The sequence below is a fragment of the Caloenas nicobarica genome, chromosome 4 (assembly GCF_036013445.1).
Source record: "Caloenas nicobarica isolate bCalNic1 chromosome 4, bCalNic1.hap1, whole genome shotgun sequence".
NCBI lineage: Eukaryota > Metazoa > Chordata > Aves > Columbiformes > Columbidae > Caloenas > Caloenas nicobarica.
Genome location: NC_088248.1, coordinates 70,524,057 through 70,542,762, shown reverse-complemented (window position 1 = coordinate 70,542,762; position 18,706 = coordinate 70,524,057).

Here is an 18,706-nt window from a genome sequence, read left to right as displayed (position 1 = left end):
GGCTGGAGGCTTCTGCCCTCCCACTGACTCACGTGCGGTGGTTTGATGCTATTTAAGACAGCGACATGAGGAGCGGAGTCATCTCCTCAGCTCCCCTCACTGCCTGTCCCCCTGGCCACCGCTGCTTCCCAGCCTCGGGCACCCTCTGTCCCCAGGGTCCGCTGGGGCAAAGGAGACGAGTCTGGGGAAGAAATCGCTCCTTCTGATACAGAAACTGTGTGTTCCCAGCCCCAAACCATCTGTTGAAGAAGTTACCTGGTGAGCAAGGCGAGCACTCCTCCGACGCCTCCTGAAGAGCCTCGTGCCCACCAGGACAAGGCAGACAGCCCGGGCAGCTGGTGGTGCTGGGGAGAGGAGCACAGACAGACAGACAACACTGCAGGACAAGCACTTCCAGACCAGACCAGCCCACCAAAGCCAGCTCTCTTACATATCCACAGGCTGAACTCTCCAGGGTCTACCAGGAACTGAGCTTTTGCCGTTTCGTGGGCATTTACGGTGTCTCTCTCCAGTGTGGTTTCTCCCATGTGTAATTAGGGTTGGGCACATGATGGCATTTCTGTCCTCTCTCTGGTCGCTTATTTGCATGAAACTTGTAGGAACTTGCTATCCCAGAAGTCACAATTCCTTAGCAAACTTGGCTAGAACTGGTCCAGGGGTGCTGAAGGGAGTTGGGAGAGAGGCTGGAGATACAGCCAGGTAAGCCCTGGATCTAGTCTTTGGGCAATTTAATCAAATTTCGGCATTCTGCTGTGTAGAATCATTGAATGTCCTGAGTTGGAAGGGACCCACAAGGATCATTGAGTCCCACTCCTATAACACGGAAATGCGAGGTCAGATGAAAGCTAAGTACTCACATGCCAATTCTGTTTGAATATAAACTCTGCAGCCCTCCTGCAGGCATCCCTACTCGCAGGGTGTGCAGCCCAGCGCGAGGTTCCCCACCAGCACCTCTCCCAGGACCCCGAAGGTGACAGCACAACAGGGGTAGTTCAGCTACCACCTTCTGTACATCCCAACTCAGGCTGAACAAACCATCAGCCCAGTTTAAATCTGCCAAACGCAGTTTGGTAGAGGACACAAGGACACGAGATGCTCAGTGGGTACCTCCACATCCAGCCAGCATTCTCTCCCTCCATCGTGCCATCCCTCTCTCACCAGGGCTCAGCACCAACGTCCCTACAGCTGAACCGGCAGGTCACTCGCCTTTGGCCACCACATTGGGTCTTCTAGCTTAGTGGCTAAAAGAAAACCACCCCTCCCCGTCTGTCTGACAGCCAGCACCACATGTAGACTTCTTACTTGCAGAATGATCCAGGCAGGCAAGGCAGACAAAAAGATGCGTTTTGCTTGGAGCTAAAATAGCCTGAAAAAGAGAAGAATAAGGCTTCAGGATCTACTATCACTGCCCCACATCGTTTCATATTCATTCATCTCCATTTTAATAAGCAATCCAATTAACTCCCCACAACACTCTTCAGGTGGCATTTCATAGGATGTTTGGTTTTCCATTTGTCAAAAGCCCTGAAAGAGCAATAAAAATTTCCTAAGGACCTCTGCCATGCTGAGGGAAGCCTGGGGGCTCGGGCAGGTTTCCCTGGTGTCGCCCGCATCCCAGAAACCCAACCAGGTAGACAGAGAGACCTGCCAACCTTCCCAGGACGACAGGTTGAACGGGAATGAAGCTGGAACAGCTGATCCCAGTGCTGGCTCCTGGGTTATCCAGCTGGAGCAGGACTCTAGCTGAGGGAAACCCCTCTGGTCACCCCTGCCCCTCCGGGGGCTCCCCCACCCGTGGAAGTCTGGGGTGCATCTCCTTCCCCCCGAAGGGGAGGACACAAGAGCCACCAACCAGGACGGCTCCGCTCAGCAACCTGCTGCTCGCTCTCCCTCCCTGCACGACCAGGACCACAAAGGGCAGGAGGACACACCAAGACCCTTCCCCCAAAGCCCAAGAAGGGGCGAAATGCCCTGAAATGCCCATGGTGTGGGCAGGGGGGAGCTGGCTTGGGAGTCCCTGCCATGCCAATCATAGAATCGTAGAATGTCCTGAGTTGGAAGAACCCACAAGGATCATCAAGTCCAACTCCTGCCCCTGCACAGGACAACCCCAAAATTCACACCATGGGTCTGTGGGTGTTGTCCAGTCTCTTCTTGAATAGTGACAGGCTTGGGGCCGTGACACCTCCCTGGGGAATGGGAACATCTCAAGGCAGGAGAACAGCGCTGGGGGGCTCAGGTGTTTTTGGGAAGGTGCCTGATGATGCACAACGCTGGTCACCGCCGTGGGTCCACGTGGGACAGGTATAAGGTGCCTGTGTTCAGAGAGGAGCTGGAAGGAGTGCGGCCAAGATCCGCCTTGAGGCCGTCAAACCAGCCAGATCTGCAACGAGCAGCAGCCGCTGCAGCAGAGCAGGGTGGAAACAAAACCACCTCCCTCTCCCTGCGAGGAACAAGGGACTTTTTACATTTTTAATTGCATGATTTAGGGGCCACCCCCACGGACTCCTCTGTGGTCTAACAGTGTTCAGATTTGCTGCGTAAAGGGAGTGACACACCACGGCGTTGTCACCACTTTGACTTTTTTCCTCCCAAACAGCAAGTGACAGCCAAGATTTAGGTAGGTACCAGCCAAACAGTTTGGGGGGTGGATTTTCAAAAGAACAGTTGTGCACGTATGATGAGCACTTAATTTGTGTACAGCATAGCTGCTGCATTGCACGTGTTAATTAGCTTTTTGCACAAGTAAATGCTAGTCTGTTTTGAACATGTTATGTTGTCTGTGGATGCGTTGTACCAGGCTCATGGTGCATTAGCCAGATGCAAAGGAGTTCACTGAAAATCCAGTTTTTAATGTCTGGGGAATAAGGACAGTATTATGCTTAATACTCAGACTGCAGAAGATTGCCTAACTGAACACAAAGATGGTTTAGACTCATTTTTGCCATTAAAAATAGGGGAATACTTTATTTTCCTAACACTTCCCCCGCACCTTGTGCTATAACTGAATTTCATAAACCTTTCCTAACTTTCTGGAAAAGGCTTTAATTGCAGTATTTGTTAGCATTACCTTGTTGCAAACACAAGCACGGCTCTGATATCTATTCTTTTAATTTTAATAAATACGTCAAGAACAGAATGGGAAGAGATCTGCTATTCTATTTTTAGCCTGAACAAAACAACCTGTTTACTCTGCCATGCTTTTATGTTACCTGGTAATTGCATCTGGCCATGGCGGGGGAGGGAAAAAAAAAAAAAAAGCATGATGTGGCCTGATGAAAATGCATTTGGGTTGAACAGAAATCAAAGCCTACCTTTCTGACATGCTGTGCAGGCTGCAGCCCCGGATTCATTAGCGAAATGGCCGGGCGGGCAGGGGAGGCAGGTGGTGCTCCTGGTGATGCTGGGAGAAAAGAGGAGGGCAAAGCTGGTTTATCTCACCCAAACCTCTCCCCACTTGAAGAGGAGAAAGCAGAGCACAACTTTGTTTCCCTAACAAGCCTAGAAATAGCATAATTATAACATAATGGAGTTCAGGCAGAAAAAAAATCTGAACTCTCCTGAATGTTAAAGGTCCACTGAAAAAATGAAGTTTTTTCTGTATTATTAACATCAGAGATTCCCTGTGCTTGTGTGCTGCATGGAAAGGGTTAGGTTTCTGAGTCTGAATTCTAGGTCTTAGCCAAGCTTAAAAAACTTGGTTTAAAGCCAGGCTCTTAAATCCACGCTTGAATTGAATTGGAAAGGTGCTCGGTGTTCACCATCCATCAGCGATTTTAAAAGGAGCTGCTCTATTGTCGAAAACTCAGGTCACTTAGGAGTTGAAAAAAAGGGGCTAAACCACAGGCACTGATGTGTGAGAGTCCTGACCTTAAATAACAGGGACTGTGGGAAAGGGGGTGTAATATGTTAGACCTCCGGGAGGAGGAGGAGAAGAGGGAAAGGCAAAGAAAAAGGAAAGCGATTCCATTCATCGCCAACAGAGCCAAAAGCCTCACAACAAGCATGTGCGTGTAAGAATCTGCTGACATAGGCGGAGAAGCTCTGGAGGAAAACAAGGACACGCTCTTTAATTCCTTCTGAAACCCCAGGGCTGAGCAAGATTTGTGGAAAAAAAAAAATTAAAATCAATTGGAAACATAACAAATGCTTTGCTGAAAACAAACCAATGCAGGGCCTGTGCCAGCCAGAGCCGCTCAAACCTCGGGGAAGCCTGGATTCTCCAAATACCACAAAAATGTTAAACGGTCCCATTGGAGCCCTGAGGCATCAGCAGCTGCCACAGAGATGGTCATGAATATGCTGCTCCCTCCACTTCCCGCATCTCCCCATCTTCTGGTCCCCTTCTCCGCTTCCCCTCATCTCCCCATCTTCTGGTCCCCTTCTCCGCTTCCCGCATCTCCCCATCTTCTGGTCCCCTTCTCCGCTTCCCGCATCTCCCCATCTTCTGGTCCCCTTCTCCGCTTCCCCGCATCTCCCCATCTTCTGGTCCCCTTCTCCACTTCCCGCATCTCCCCATCTTCTGGTCCCTCCCTCCACTTTCCCACAACTCCCCGTCTTCTGGTCCCCGCTCCGGCACATGGAACCCCACCGCTCCCTGCTGACCCTTTCTGGTCCCCAGTTCCGTGCTGCCCTCTCTGACATCCCAATAGGAACATTTGTGCGCTGCCCCGGGACTGCTCCTGACTGCTTTTTTAAAGTGCTTTTTGGGGAAATAAGGTAGGGCAGGTCTTCACAGCACAAAGAGCAATGGGGGAGCTGGAAGAGTGAGCTGGGGGCTTCAAACCCAGGGGCTGCTGCAAACAACCTGCGTGGTCAGGTCACCCTTCCCTGTGTCCAGGTTTTGTCCCCACTCCTCTCTTGCCAGGGCTGAGCCAAACGGAGCCGCTCTGCGGGGACACAGCCCCGGGAAGCTGTTGTCACCCATCCTGCCCCCGCAGCCACCCGAGGGACAAAACTTGCAGAAGACATCAGATACACCAAGGGAAAACCCGATGGGGAATGGTGAGAGCAACACGCGCGTGTCCCCAGAGCCAGAGGACACATGCCCAGTGTCTCCGGGATGAGGCAGCCAGGTGACAAGTCTGGGCTTCTGGCTGGGAGGTCCTGGTAGGTCCCTCTTCCACACTCCACCAGCTAAGGATGTTGCTTTGGTTGCCAGTGACTTAAATGCAATGAGATCCCTTGGAGGCAATAAAATAGAGATTGAGAAAGTAACTGGGCAAAGGACAGAGGCCACAGGTATCCCAGAGGAAAGCCGAGGAGATGAACCCCACTTCACTCCCAAGAGTCCCTCCATCCCAAAAAGCCGTATGATCTCCTAATACATACAAAAGAGCACGGAAAAAGAGAAGGGCAGCCTGCAGAGAGCTGGAGCCGGCTGCTGGGAGCCCTCGGCACAGGCTGCGGGGATTCCTGGTGGGAAGCTCAGCAGCGCTGAAGAGCTGCACCCCTCACACCTGCCCCACGGGGACCTTGTTCAAGGCACAGACCAAAGGCACCCTGGGGCCTTCTGCAGGGTTTGGACTGTCTGTTGTTAGTTTAACAGGCACGTAGTTATTTCAGCTTTGCAGCAAATGAGCTCCCTGACCCAGTTTGCCGCAAAGCCCTGCGAGAAGCTGGGGAGCACGTGGCCGCTCGCTGCCTCTGCCAAGTGTTGTGCACCGGGGGCAGGTGCTGGGCACCAAAACCCCGTGTGCTTCCCACCGAGAAACCACCCCGGCAGCACTTTTCCCTTAGCCCAAGGGAGGGGATTTTGCCAGCTGGGAAGTGTTTCGAGGGAGAAAATCCATCGCACCCGGGCTCGGTCACTTACTTGGCGTAATGGCCCTGCGGACAGGGCAGACAGGACGGTTGCCCGCTCTGGGGCTGGTAGTGGCCCCGCGGGCAGGAGGTGCAGGCAGCGGGGTCTGTGCACGAGCCCCCCGCACAGCACGAGCAGCTCCAGGTGCCTAAATCGGAACAAAAAGGTCAGGATCAGGATCGGGAGACTGGACTTAAACCGCTCTGCTTATCAGGACAGGTCACTGCAATGAATGGAGAAGTGTCGGGATGCAACCCCTCCAGCAAGAGGGTCCTACTGGGTGGAAAACTATAATATTAACACCAATTATGCTGCTGTGCATTGTTAATAAGTTGAAGAATGGCCGTAAGTTGATCTAAGGTCGCAAGTCTATCAACACAGATTTCTAGTAAATAAGATGACTGCTTTTTCCTCTTTTAGTCTGAGCAGCCAGGAGAGTTTTCATTTTTTTTCTCACCAACACACAAACAAAACCCCCAAAAAACATACTCCTTTGGTTTTCTGATAATTTAAGCTTGTGGGAAGCAGAACTGAAGAGTAAAACCCCAGAGCAGAGGATCTGCCTTAAGCAGCAGCAGCTTTTCTTTGAGCACAGGTACCATGGCATTCCCACCAGGCACAAGCTCTCGCCCTCTCTGCTCCACAAAACAAACCCGAGCTACACAGAGTAATTGGGTCTGATTTGCTGGACCTGCAGACATCCAGACCCGCCGTCCCACCACTTCCAGGAACCAGCCCTTGGTGCTGCAGCGACCAAGCTCAGGCAAGTTGAGGAGATGCTGTGGATGAAGATCCTGCACACAAGGGTGGTGGGAATCACCTGCTGTCTTCTGCAGGTTTACCCTAAAGCATCAAAGCTGCTTATTCTTAAAATGTGCCCTGCAGTGGGATAGGTAAGCAAAAAGTACATGGCTTCTATTTTAGGGATGTTTTATTTGGGATCTTTTTCAGGGTGGGGTGGTGGTTTAAAAAAAAAATACGACCATGTTACAACATAAATAACTTCTAAAAAAAGGTAATATCATGCACTCCTAACCGTGACAGAGGTTGACCAGGTGGTTTCTTAAGCTCCAGTGAAAAGGCTGTTTCTTAGCCAAGATTCTCTTTCAAACATTTGAGACAGATAGTTGGCACTGTACCTCAAAACAACATCCTCCTGCCAAAAAATCGGGTTGCACTTGTGTTACACTTTGCAGCCACAACCCTACTGCTTCTTCATCCTACGGAGAAGCTTCGGGAAGACCAAAGAACAGCACAAAGCCAGCAAAGGCTGAATTTTTAACTTCAGAAAGGTACAATGAATGAACTGTCACTCCTGCTGCCTGTCCAAGCCTCCAACACCAAAACATATGCCAGTTTCACCACCCTTGAAAAGCCAGTTTTGCACCTGAGAGGAGAGCTGGGGGGAGCAGGGCTCTCACCTGCGCTGGGAAACGTCCCCGGGGAGCAGCGGGCGCAGGCGGTCACGTTCACTCCGCTGCAGTTCGAGGGCTTGGCCGTGGTGAGGAACGGACCTGCTGATGGGACCCCAGGAGACGTCGTCACACCCGGAGGGGACACCGAGGTGCTGGTGGATGCGGCCATCGGTCCTGTAGATGCTGGAGAGGTGGCCGTGCTGCTGGAGGTGAGGACGGTCACATCGGTGGTGGCAGGCAGAGCCTGAGCAGGCGTTTTTGTGCTGGGATCGGCAGACCGTGCTGTCGTGGACGCGCCAAGGTCTGCAGTGGTTGATGCTTCTCCGGCTGAGAGCGTCGCAGAGGCAGGTGGGGGGGCAGATGCCGCGGAGGTGGTTGCACTGGGAGGCATTGGGGTTGATGCAATAGGGACCTGTGGGGTGGTTGCACTGGGAGGTGCTGGGGTTGATGCAATAGGGACCTGTGGGGTGGTTGCACTGGGAGGCATTGGGGTTGATGCAATGGGGACCTGGGGGGTGGTTGCACTGGGAGGTGCTGGGGTTGATGCAATAGGGACTTGGGGGGTGGTTGCACTGGGAGGCGCTGGGGTTGATGCAATGGGGACTTGGGGGGTGGTTGCACTGGGAGGCGCTGGGGTTGATGCAATGGGGACTTGGGTGACAATTGTCTGGCCTAAAGCAATGCCTAAGAGAAGAAAAAACATAATTAGTGGTCAAATTATTGTTCTCCCTTTAAAGAAGGCTTCCCGTTAGGTCTTTACCAACTGTTTAACCTGTGTATCCTTGCCCAAAACTCCCTTTTGCTGTGGTCCACGACACAGCAATACAGAAGGAAGGAGGCAAACAGCGTGGGCAGCATCTAAGCATCCCTGGCACATGAGAGACTTATCAAGGAAATAAATTAGAGACTCCGTGAAGACACAGCTCATTGATGCCCATGTCCAGGAGGTCTGACTCTCCTAGATAAAAGGGTGAGAGAATTGCTTGGAACACCTGATTTTGTTAGCAGCAGCTCGAGACAGTTTACCCTGAGATCCCATGAGAATCTGATTTAAGATGCCTGTCAAGTAGCTGGCTGTTTTATCCAATTTCTGTTAAAGAGATCAGTAAAGAAAAGTCATGGGTTTGGGATTTTTTTTTTTTTCCAAAGCTGTTCTGGAGAGACATCCAACAACCAGAAGGGAACCCATAGGCCAAGACTTGCTTTGATTCTGAAGTCCCCCCATGAGAGGGGTGACAGCTATAATCTTCAGAGAAAAGGGGTGTCACAGCAGTTCAAGTTATTTTGCTGTGGCACAGAGCGGACTCAAGCGTTGTCTGCTGGTGAAAGCCACACAACCACGGGGGATGTCTTCCAGTCTCCAAACAGAGGAGAGACCCGTAAAACTAGAGCAACTTGCTGCTTTTCATGTTTAAATTTAGCCATGTGGGACTAAGCAAACGAAGCAAAGCAAAACCAAAATAGCCAGCTCCTACCACAGCAAATGTCACGTGGGCTTGGGTCAGGAACTTGGGGCAGGGATTTACTCTGAAATAACCAAAGCATCTGGACACATCCAACTTCATACAGCGCCAGGATGTGACTGCGGCTGGTAACGTGGTGTTCACGTGCTCAAAACCAGCACAGATCTGCTAAGCCGGCACAGCAAGAGAGCCTGCTGAAATCAGGTGGCCACTGGCACAGAAAAATCAAAGGAACTATTTAAAGAAACTGCGTTGTGGGTTTCAAGGAGCCCAAAGAGCACAGCCAATGGCGAGATGTGGATGAGAAACAACACAAACAGGATGAGAAGCTGGAGGCTTGGAGGGACCGCATGTTTGGGTGGTGACAGCACAGGTACCAGGTCCCTGCAGACCCACGGGTCCCTGCAGGCTTTTTCCTAAGCCCAGCTCTCCCCCGGCCTTTGATTTCTCTCTTGATTTGGGCTACACCACGTGAGGCCGAGCACCACGGGTACCAGTGCTTAGCACCGCTGCGGTATGAACAACAATATACAGATCACATTGATAAGGAACGCCGGTTAAATTTCTACAGCAAGACCAGGACACAGAATAAGAGAGTCCTTACAAAGCTGGGATCACATGGAGAGCTCCCGTCGGGAGCGGTCGCTCCTCTTGCACACTGCCTGCTTTGTCCTCCATGGAGTGCAAACCCATCTTTCTGTAACTATTGAGTAAAGCAGCAGATGAGCACCCAGCCCTCTGGGACGCTGCCCATGTTTTCTTGCTGTAGCCCCCAAACCAGAGATGCTGAATTTAACAGTGATCGTTTTGTGGCATACGTGTTTGCTCCAGGTCCAAATCCAAGTGACCTGAAGATGGTCAGTGCTGGGCCGAGGCAAGGAGAGCGGCTCTGCGGTACCCACAGAGGACACCTTGGCCAGGCCTCCATCCAGGATGAAGATGCGATTCCCCTTGGCTGGCTCACGTGCCCAAAGGGCTGAAGTCAGCCTGCTTCTTTTTCCTCGCATTTGGCAACGAGCCGAGTCAATCACGGTTTTTATTAAACCAGTCTCAAAGTTAACACTAGCAGTAAGTCGAGGGCACCATCAAGTTCTCCTGAGAAAAGCTCTCAGAAGGACCACTGGGATTGAAGTCCAACCTGCCAGAGCAGCCTGTCCCCAACATTTCCTCAGCTCCGCCAGCCAGAGACACTGCAGTGGATTTACACACCTTGGACTGCACACAGCTGGATGAATTTGGTTGTATTTGCTTTTTAAAACAATATTTTTTTTAGTTGAATATTGCCTCTTCATGAGCTTTCATTGCTCGGTTGGTTCTGGTGTTAAATGGTGGTACTATTAAGATGAATTTTTTTTAGTGGAAAATGTATTTTCATAACGTTTCTAAAGCAGTCATTAAAGAGTTGCTTGCAAAACTTCAGTAACCATCAATAGCCTTCAGTAGCCAGTACTTCGTAAACTCATTTAAACAACTTCAGGAGAAGAAAATAAGTAGGCAGGCTGGAAAAAATAGCTTTGAGCATCTAGTAAAAATGGGTGATGTCTGGTTTTAGCAGCTGTAGTATCACAGGCGTGAAAAAAAAAATAAACAACTTTAGCTTCATCAGACCATTTTCGCTCCTGTACTTACACTGTCTGTGCCAGGGAGCACTGATTTTGCTTTCTAGAGACTTTTTTTTTTTTTTTTTTAGGGACACTGTGAATCAACAAAAGTATCTCCAGGGACACTCCAAGGACGGGTCTTTGTGTGACACCTCAAGCTGACGTTTCACTCCAGGAGCCTTGAGGATGTCAGGGAGGGTTACTGAACCCTTAATGACAGAGCTAATCCTCCCTGATGTATAAAGGCAGCCCTGCCGACCTGCGAGGCACACAGACCCTGGTCGGGAGCTCACAAAATGCAGAAACAGGATGGACAACCCCTTATTTTTTTTCTTCCCTCCGACTTGCACAACCGCACAGTCTGCCATTCTGAAGAACTAACCCTTCCAGCCAAACAAAACACAACCAAGTCATTTGCAGAGCCAGGTGAAGACAACCATCATCTTTGGTGAATTCAACAGGTGAATAATTGGTTCCTGAAATGGAGCATTTCTCCAAACTGTTTAATTTCATGAGAGCTGCCTTTCAGTACTTAAAAGAGGCCTATAAGAAAGATGGAGATAGACTTTTTAGCACTAAAAGAAGGGAGATTCAGGCCAGGCATGAGGAAGAAATTTTTTACACTGAGGGTGGTGGAACCCTGTCCCAGGTTGGCCAGAGAGGTGGTGGATGCCCCATCCCTGGAGACATCCCAGGCCGGGCTGGACGGGGCTCTGAGCAACCTGAGCTGGTGCAGATGACCCTGCTCATGGCAGGGGGGGCACTGGATGAGCTCGGAAAGGCCCTTCCCACCCAGAATATTTTATGATCTGAATGGCAACAAGCTTTGCAGATACCACATAGCAAAAATATGAACTATAAAATCACAGACTTTTTTTTTTTTTTCTATAGGTAAGCAGTACAAAAGGATGAGAAGAACAAAGAGCAGATAGAGGCATGATTTCAAAAATATTCAGGCATTGTTATATATGCTCTTTCTTTTATCAATACCAAATTACCAAAACACCCCAAGAAAGTGCTGGCATCCTGTCCCTTGGGGTTTACAACAAAGCCGTGAAGAGGCCACTACAAATCCTCAACAGGCAGAGTAGTACAGCTCGATTTTTCCTCTTCTCTTTTTTTTTTTTTTTTCCTCGTAAAAGCAAATTTCTATATTTACCACATTCAGCCCGCTTCCTATACGCCTATCTCCCAACACTTATTTCCTCTCCCGCCGTGCCCTCCCCTCGCCCTGCCCCTCTGCAGCACCCCAGCATGGTGGAGCCCAGCGCTTCCACCAGCCCGTTTCGGTTTTACCCGCCTCCCGGAGGACGGAGACGCTGCTTCGGGAGGACTCACCTGTTAAACACGCCGTGGTTAAGCTCCAGAGCAGAGGAGAGAGCCAGGCACTCATTTTCCCTTGAAGAGTAAGGCAGCTTGTCAAAAGGCAAGAGCAGCAGCTAATCTCCTCCGCCCAACTGTTTATTCTCCTCCAGTTTTGCGCCCAGTATCGTCACCTGACTCCGATCATGCAGCTCAGTCAAATCAACCTCCCCCCCCCAACAAAGGGGGGTTTTATATTCAGAGGCTGCAACAAGCCTTAAGACATTACTGGCCTTCTCAAAGCAAAGTACGAACTGAACAGTGAGCAGAAGAGCAAACCTGAGCCTCTTCTCGCGGTGTACGGCAACACATGCACGAGGGGCGTCCTGGAGAAAGCGACGGGTTCGTGGAGAGGAACGGGCAGAGCCCTGTGCCTGGCTGCCGGCCAGCCCCCCGTGACCTCGGCAGCCGAAAGGATTTCATTCTTCGGACACCCAGGACTTCCTGCAAGAAGAGAAACAAGAAGAAAAAGAACCCCAGAGGAGTCCCCAGTTCAAAACATCTCCCATTTTAACTGACGCCAACCACGCCGTTACCAAAACTCACCCTCCGGTGAGCGTAGAGCTTTCCCAACCAGCATTTAACCCCCGCCTTGTTGCCCTCAAGGCGTTAAACTTGACGCATCAAGTTGTGATTGGCATCAAGCTCAACGATCCCCATTATGATGATTTCGAAGTGAGAGTGTTAAGTTCAGCAAGGCCCATCCCGATTTGCATGCATTGTCTGGTGGCTCTCCCGCTTGCGGTTCCTGCCCTGAGGCCGAGTCCTCCTGCCTGTGCCCATGCTGCCCGAGGATACTGATGTTTCCCCACCTTGCAGCCCTCCTTTGAAAGGTCCCCCCCATCTCCCTCTGCCCCCATCAGTTAGTCATCAGTGTTGCTGAGCCTCCACTGTGATAGAGGGGTGCCTTTTGCATATGGCTGAATGCCACATCTCATGTACGTCACATCTCATGTACGTCACATCATCTCATGTACGTCACATCTCATGTACGTCACATCTCATGTACGTCACATCTTCCCCCACGGTAGCTGCAGAGACACAGGGCAGCCTCCTCAGCTCTTGTATCACCAGTTTGGGTGGGGTTTAGGTCAGTCGGGGACCAGCTGGCTGCTTGCTGTCAAATATATATATATAAATATATATATATATCTCCAAACTACTGCCAGCAAGCAAAGTATCAGACTTCAGGAGACAGCCCCAGGCCCAGCACTCAGGCTCTTGCAGAGACACTGCCCAGCTGCTCAGGACAAGGCAGGGATGGAGCTGCCCTTCCCTGCAGGCAGGCAAGCTCCCAACGCGACGTTTCTCGCCTTGGCTTTATAGGTTTTGCAAGTCTCTGTACAGGATGTTTGGTTTCAGTTTATGTGAGTTACACAACGGCCTGGTCCACCCAGACCCGTGTGGGGCTGGTGGTCTGCCGTGGAGGACACCTTCCCCATCAGCATCACGGCAGGAGGAGCAGCCCTGTGCACCGATAACACGCTGCCAGCACCTACCCAGCAAGACGTGTTCTGTTAGAGGAGCTGATGGCAAATCACCGCGCCCCTCATTTGTGGAGGTCCTTCCCTGCACCCCAAGGGCCAGGAGCAAGTCACACATTTCCCGAGCAGCTACACACGTACACGCACTGGAAAAGCAATTGAGAACTGGATGTTGACACTCAGCGCTTTGACAGCACTTTCAGGTGTGAGTTTTGGCCTGACACATGGAAGAGAAAAGAAAATTGCATCTTAAACCCCTTCCCCTGCCCCCAAAGCCCCTTCTTGGATGAGTGAGCAGAGCCCAGCCGGGAGGCAGGACAGGCTGCTTTCCTCTCGGTTACTTGAGCAACTGGGCAAGTTGGAAATACTCTTCTGAAAGGAAAAGTCCAATGCCACTTCAGGGCAGAGAAGTACAAATAAGTTAATTTATGAACTCCTGACCCGCCCTGGCTCGCCTCTGTTGAGATTAAATACTTTTGCTGGTTGGTTCGCAGTGAATAAAAAAGGCGTCGTGGCTGATCAAAAGCAACGTGCTAGGCTGGCACAAGGCCCGCTGCTCGTCAGTTTGGTTGCTCTTCCGTGGGTCGTGAACCTTGTGTCTCCAAATAAACCAGACGCTGCCCTCCACCTTCAAGACTTGTCTGGCTCCATAGAGGCCGGGGCAGCAGCGGCGGTGTTTCTCCTAGGAACACACCATCCTGCTCAAACATGCCAGTCGTTTGTGTCAACTCCCATGCGTTGCCCAGCCTGGAAAGGACAGATGCTGTTCAAGGCTGCCTGGAATCACAGCTCCATCCAAGCCCGGCAAGTAGAAAAATTGTTATACCATGGGAGATTTCATCTGCTGAGGGCAGGCTTGGATTTCTGCGCTATCCAGGCATTACAAACCTGAGAGCCAGCCCAGGATCATGCACAAGTGGACTGCAGGTCCCCTGGGTGTTTCATATCCAAGTGACTCGTCTGTTTACAAGGAGAGCTACTTATTGAATAAAAAACCCTGAGCAAGGAAAGTATCTCAAACACCAGCCCTTGCAATGGCAAGTGTGAGCTGCCACCACCCCAGCTTTTATTTACTGGGATGTGATGGTAAGTGCTGTGGGGGTGAAAATCCCCAGATGAGGACCCACCTGCAGCGACAGTGGTGAAAAGAAATGCGTGAGCTGAGAGTGGATGGACACGTGCATCACCTTGAACGCGGTAACAGTCACTGGGTCAGAAAGTCCTTGGTAACTGACAGCAGATGAGAGCAGAAAGGTCACTTTATTCTTGTATCTTTAGGCTCTTCCCGTGATTATTCACCACTCCACTGTCACTGCTGAGGTCCTGGGCTTAACAGAGACTTGTTTCAGTGCCAAATTACTGTCCTGCTCCAAGCTCAGCAAGCTACTGCAAAACTATCTTGTTTCTAACTATGCCAGGGGAAATGATGGTCCTTGGTGTGCTGCATCCAGCCATGTGACAGAACTATGGTCCTTCGACAGCACGTTCCTGATTTGCACCGTGTTGCTGACCAAGTACCTGGGGGACTGGGCTGCACCTGTTGCTTGCGAAAGAGCAAGACATTCAGAGAAACTGCAGGCTGGCTTCTGACAGGTGCTTTTCTTAGAAAAAAAAAAAAATTCTTCAAGCAATACAGCTTGCAAGTTATACCAAAACCTGGCTGCACGTAGAAGAGGTACCAGCCAGCAGGTACCACATCCTCCTTTGCAGACAAAAAGGCACCAAAGCATTCCAGACACCCATGGGATTTGCCGCCCTGTGTGCTGGATTGGGAAGCAACTGCGGGTCCAGAATCCTCTTTCAGATGCAAAGTTCTTCTAGTCCTTGGTACATCAATTGGACTTTCAGAAAAGAGCACAGGAGCTCAGACTTCAGGGACACAGGTCCAACACCAGACATCAACTTGCAAGTCAGCAGCGTAAATCCAGCTTATCCTCTGCAGGCTCTTCAGCAGCAAACCTTACCTTACCTGCAAAACCATTGTGAGCACATGCAGTGGATGAGCCTCCCAGTCAGGAGGACCCTTCCTACAGAATTATGACCAGATTCCTCAACAGCTCTAGGTAGATCTTGAGTTCAATAAGCTGGAAAGAAGGCACCGGGAGCCTCGCATTTCAGGTAAGGAGAGAAGTTCTGCCATACTGTGCTGCTCCTCAATGATACTGAAACCAGCTTTGTGCCCAAGAAAAGAGGCCAAGACACTTCTACACAGGTAAGAAAGAAAAAAGCAGGTCAAAGCCTCAGCGCTCCTGGGGGAACGCACACATTTTCATGCTCTGAACACACATTAAAACCTGTACCTGACCGAATGGCCACATGATGGCACCACAGCTTTGGGGAGCGAGGACACATCACTACAGAGTCAAGACTAAAAAAACCCTCTTAACCAAAAAAATAAAAAGTAGTGTTCTTCTCAAACTCCACCAGCAGAAACCGCCATTGTTGGTGTTGCGGAGATGGGATAACGAAACACACAAAAGAGAGCTGAAGGAATTTAAGTATTAAAAAGAGTTATTACAGCCACTTTGAAACAAATAACTCAAAGCTTTTTTTTTTTTTAATGCATTTCTTCTAGGCTTGGATTTAGAAGGAATACTAATAATAATTAAAAGAGAGTAGGGATGGCCAAAGAAAAAGTGTGGTATTGCAGCAGAGGTCTGATGGTTTATCCAACCAAAAGCCTGACAATATATGAACTGAGTTCAGAAGTTTGTTTTCTCACGAGCAGCACTGAACATTTAATTCTTAATTAGTCCCCGTCAGTTAAAAAGAGTATTTTAAGACATGAAGAACTCCAAAATGGACCTTGGGTGCAGTCAGTGCTCAGGATGCAGGTCAAGACCATCTAGTGCTCTAGGCAGAAACAAACAAAAAAAAGCACTGAATCGGTCACCTGCCTTCGGGCAGAATACACAGAAGAAAAACATGATTTAATGAAATAAAGGTAAAAGAGAATAAGTGTGGTCATCTGAAATACAATGGTCTGGGATCAGACACAGCTGAGACACAAAGGGCGTTCCCAGGTCAGGAGGGTCACTCATCAGCAACCTGAGACTTCCCAACACATCACCCATGTTCTTGTAGGTCCTGTGGGGATTTAAACTCCTGAACACCCAAGCTGAAGGTGTCGGGTTTTCTGGCAGCAGCTGCCAGTCCATGCCCACAACCTCCCTCACGAAAACCCAGCGTGTATAACAGGATGGGGCCTTCCTGCAGCGCTCCAGCCCTACTGGACTCCAACCATGATCCAGAACAAAGGACTCTGTAGATGGGGAGGTGCCTTTGTCAATACATGGTTCAAAGAACCTCAAGGTAGGGTGCTTCGTATTTTCCTCCAAGTCAACACTCATATATATACACATTCGTGCTGTAGGTAGTTTCCAGACACAAAAAAAAAAAAAAAAAAAGGCACAGAGAACCGCTCCGGCAATGCATCTTACCTGGACAGCTGAGGTAAGATGCATCACCCAGCATGTCTACAGCTCCAACTCTTCGCTCTCCTGGCCTGAACTTCAAGGAATGCTCGAGTGGCAGCTGGTGGTCTGTGAGAGAGTAAATCAAAATACTTTGTGGAGGGGATTGCACAAGCGCTGTCATAGAAGACACAGAAAACAGTGTTTTTAACTCTGTGGGAGAGCTTTTAATGGACATCACCAAGGTCCTCACAGGAAAGAGACTGAAAGGTTTTCCAAATGAGCTAGGTTCTACCCAAAAGAAAATGCATCTAAAATCCAGTGCAGGTGGTGTTGCTTCTGCTGTCAGTGCCTGTAGCACTTGGGGGAGGGAGGAAACAAGGTTGATCTTCCATTTCAGTACCACTTCTGTACCATCTAGACAACAGCTCCGGATCAATGCAGAGCATGACCACAGCATTTTAGCACAAGCAAGATCAGTCATGACAGCTTGGCTGTCCAACTCTCCCACATGAAGAAAGAGCCAGCAATAATTTCTTTTGAAAAGTGAAGAGAGACTGTGGACTTTAATGACACCAAATGATGGATCAGACACTAGAACCAAACTTACATGCTACTGAGGGTTTGAATCAACCACTCTTCAAGAAATGGACTGTTTTCTGTTGTTTGTGAAATTTTTACCAGGAAGGAGTAAGTATATTTTAACACCAAATGCTACTCATGTTCTGAGAGACATTAAGGAATCTCCCCAAGTTCCTCAGAAGGTCTGGTACCATGCAAATGTCTTGTTTTCAGAACCTGCTGTGTTTCCTCATCTACTTCAGAGCAATCACTTCTTGGCTTCTTGCCTTATTTTTCCTTTCCTGCTCTCAGGAGAACCTGTACGTGCACACCCACAGGCACAAGGGCAGGGAGAAGAGTGAAGTCCAAGATGTTTTAGGTTCTGTCTAAATGCATTAGGAATGCATAACAGCTTTAGGACAGTATCCAACACGAGTCTGAGTCTTAAAGAAATCAACATTTGGTCAATCATCAGTCACATGAGTTAGTATTAGAGCAGCATCCTAAGCATTAAAAACCCCCTTACGTGCTTGTACCAGCTAAGCCTGCCCCAAATGTCTAGTGACACAGATATCGCTAAAAATAGATGGGTCTGATTCTGCACGGGCCACTCGCAGATCGGCGAACTGGCACATACTTGTTCACATAAACCCTATCAGCGAGTCACTCATTTGGGCACCAGGAAATCCCTCTGACAGAGCAAGTGCCCTGTGAAATAACAAACAAAATGTGCCTCTCAACCTATTCTCAAAGCTTTGTCCCAAGCATTCTACCAGAGCAGTTGACCTGGAACAGAATTCCCTTCCTGGCTATTTGATAAGGTCAATCTGACACAGGAAAGAAAGACCTCAGGCTGTGTCTGGCATTGCACCAGCACAGGCAAGTGTCACAGAGCCACAGTGTGTCACACAGCTGTACGTAACAACGCTGGAATGAGGCCGGCCACATACATCCATGTAACTCGACACTGTGAGATGCACCTTCATGTTTGCCACAGGATAAACCAGACCATAGAAACAGCATCTCTGAGCATGAAAACAGTTCCTGGAAAACAAACAAAACCCACAACCAAACAAACACACCACACCAACCCCAAACTCAAAAACATGCACCTTCTGTTGCACTCTAAAATTGAGAAGCCACCAATGCTGTAATTCAGCTAAACAAGACTTTAAAAAACCACCAACCAACATCAAAATAGGGTTTATTCCACACTTTCATACCACATGGGCCAACCACAGAACCCGTGCATGACGTACCTTCCTCGTACCATCAGGTCTAGGCTGCAGCTCAAGTGCTTCAGTACATACACACCCACCCATCGTGGAGACATCACCTGAGGTTAATCAGCTTTCAGCTGATCCGCCCAGAAAGCAAAAGCAGGTATTTTGGTAACACCTCCTACTCACAAATATCCTCAACCAGCAAAACTAGCATGTGTCAGCTTTGAAATGCCAACTTGGAAATGCATCTACAGAAGCAACATGACATAGATCTAAAATGGATACACATTATCATGCCATTTGGCTGTTTGGTCTCAGGTCAGTGGTACTCATCACCGATACAACTGTTAGTACAACACACAACTTGATTATTAAAAAGAG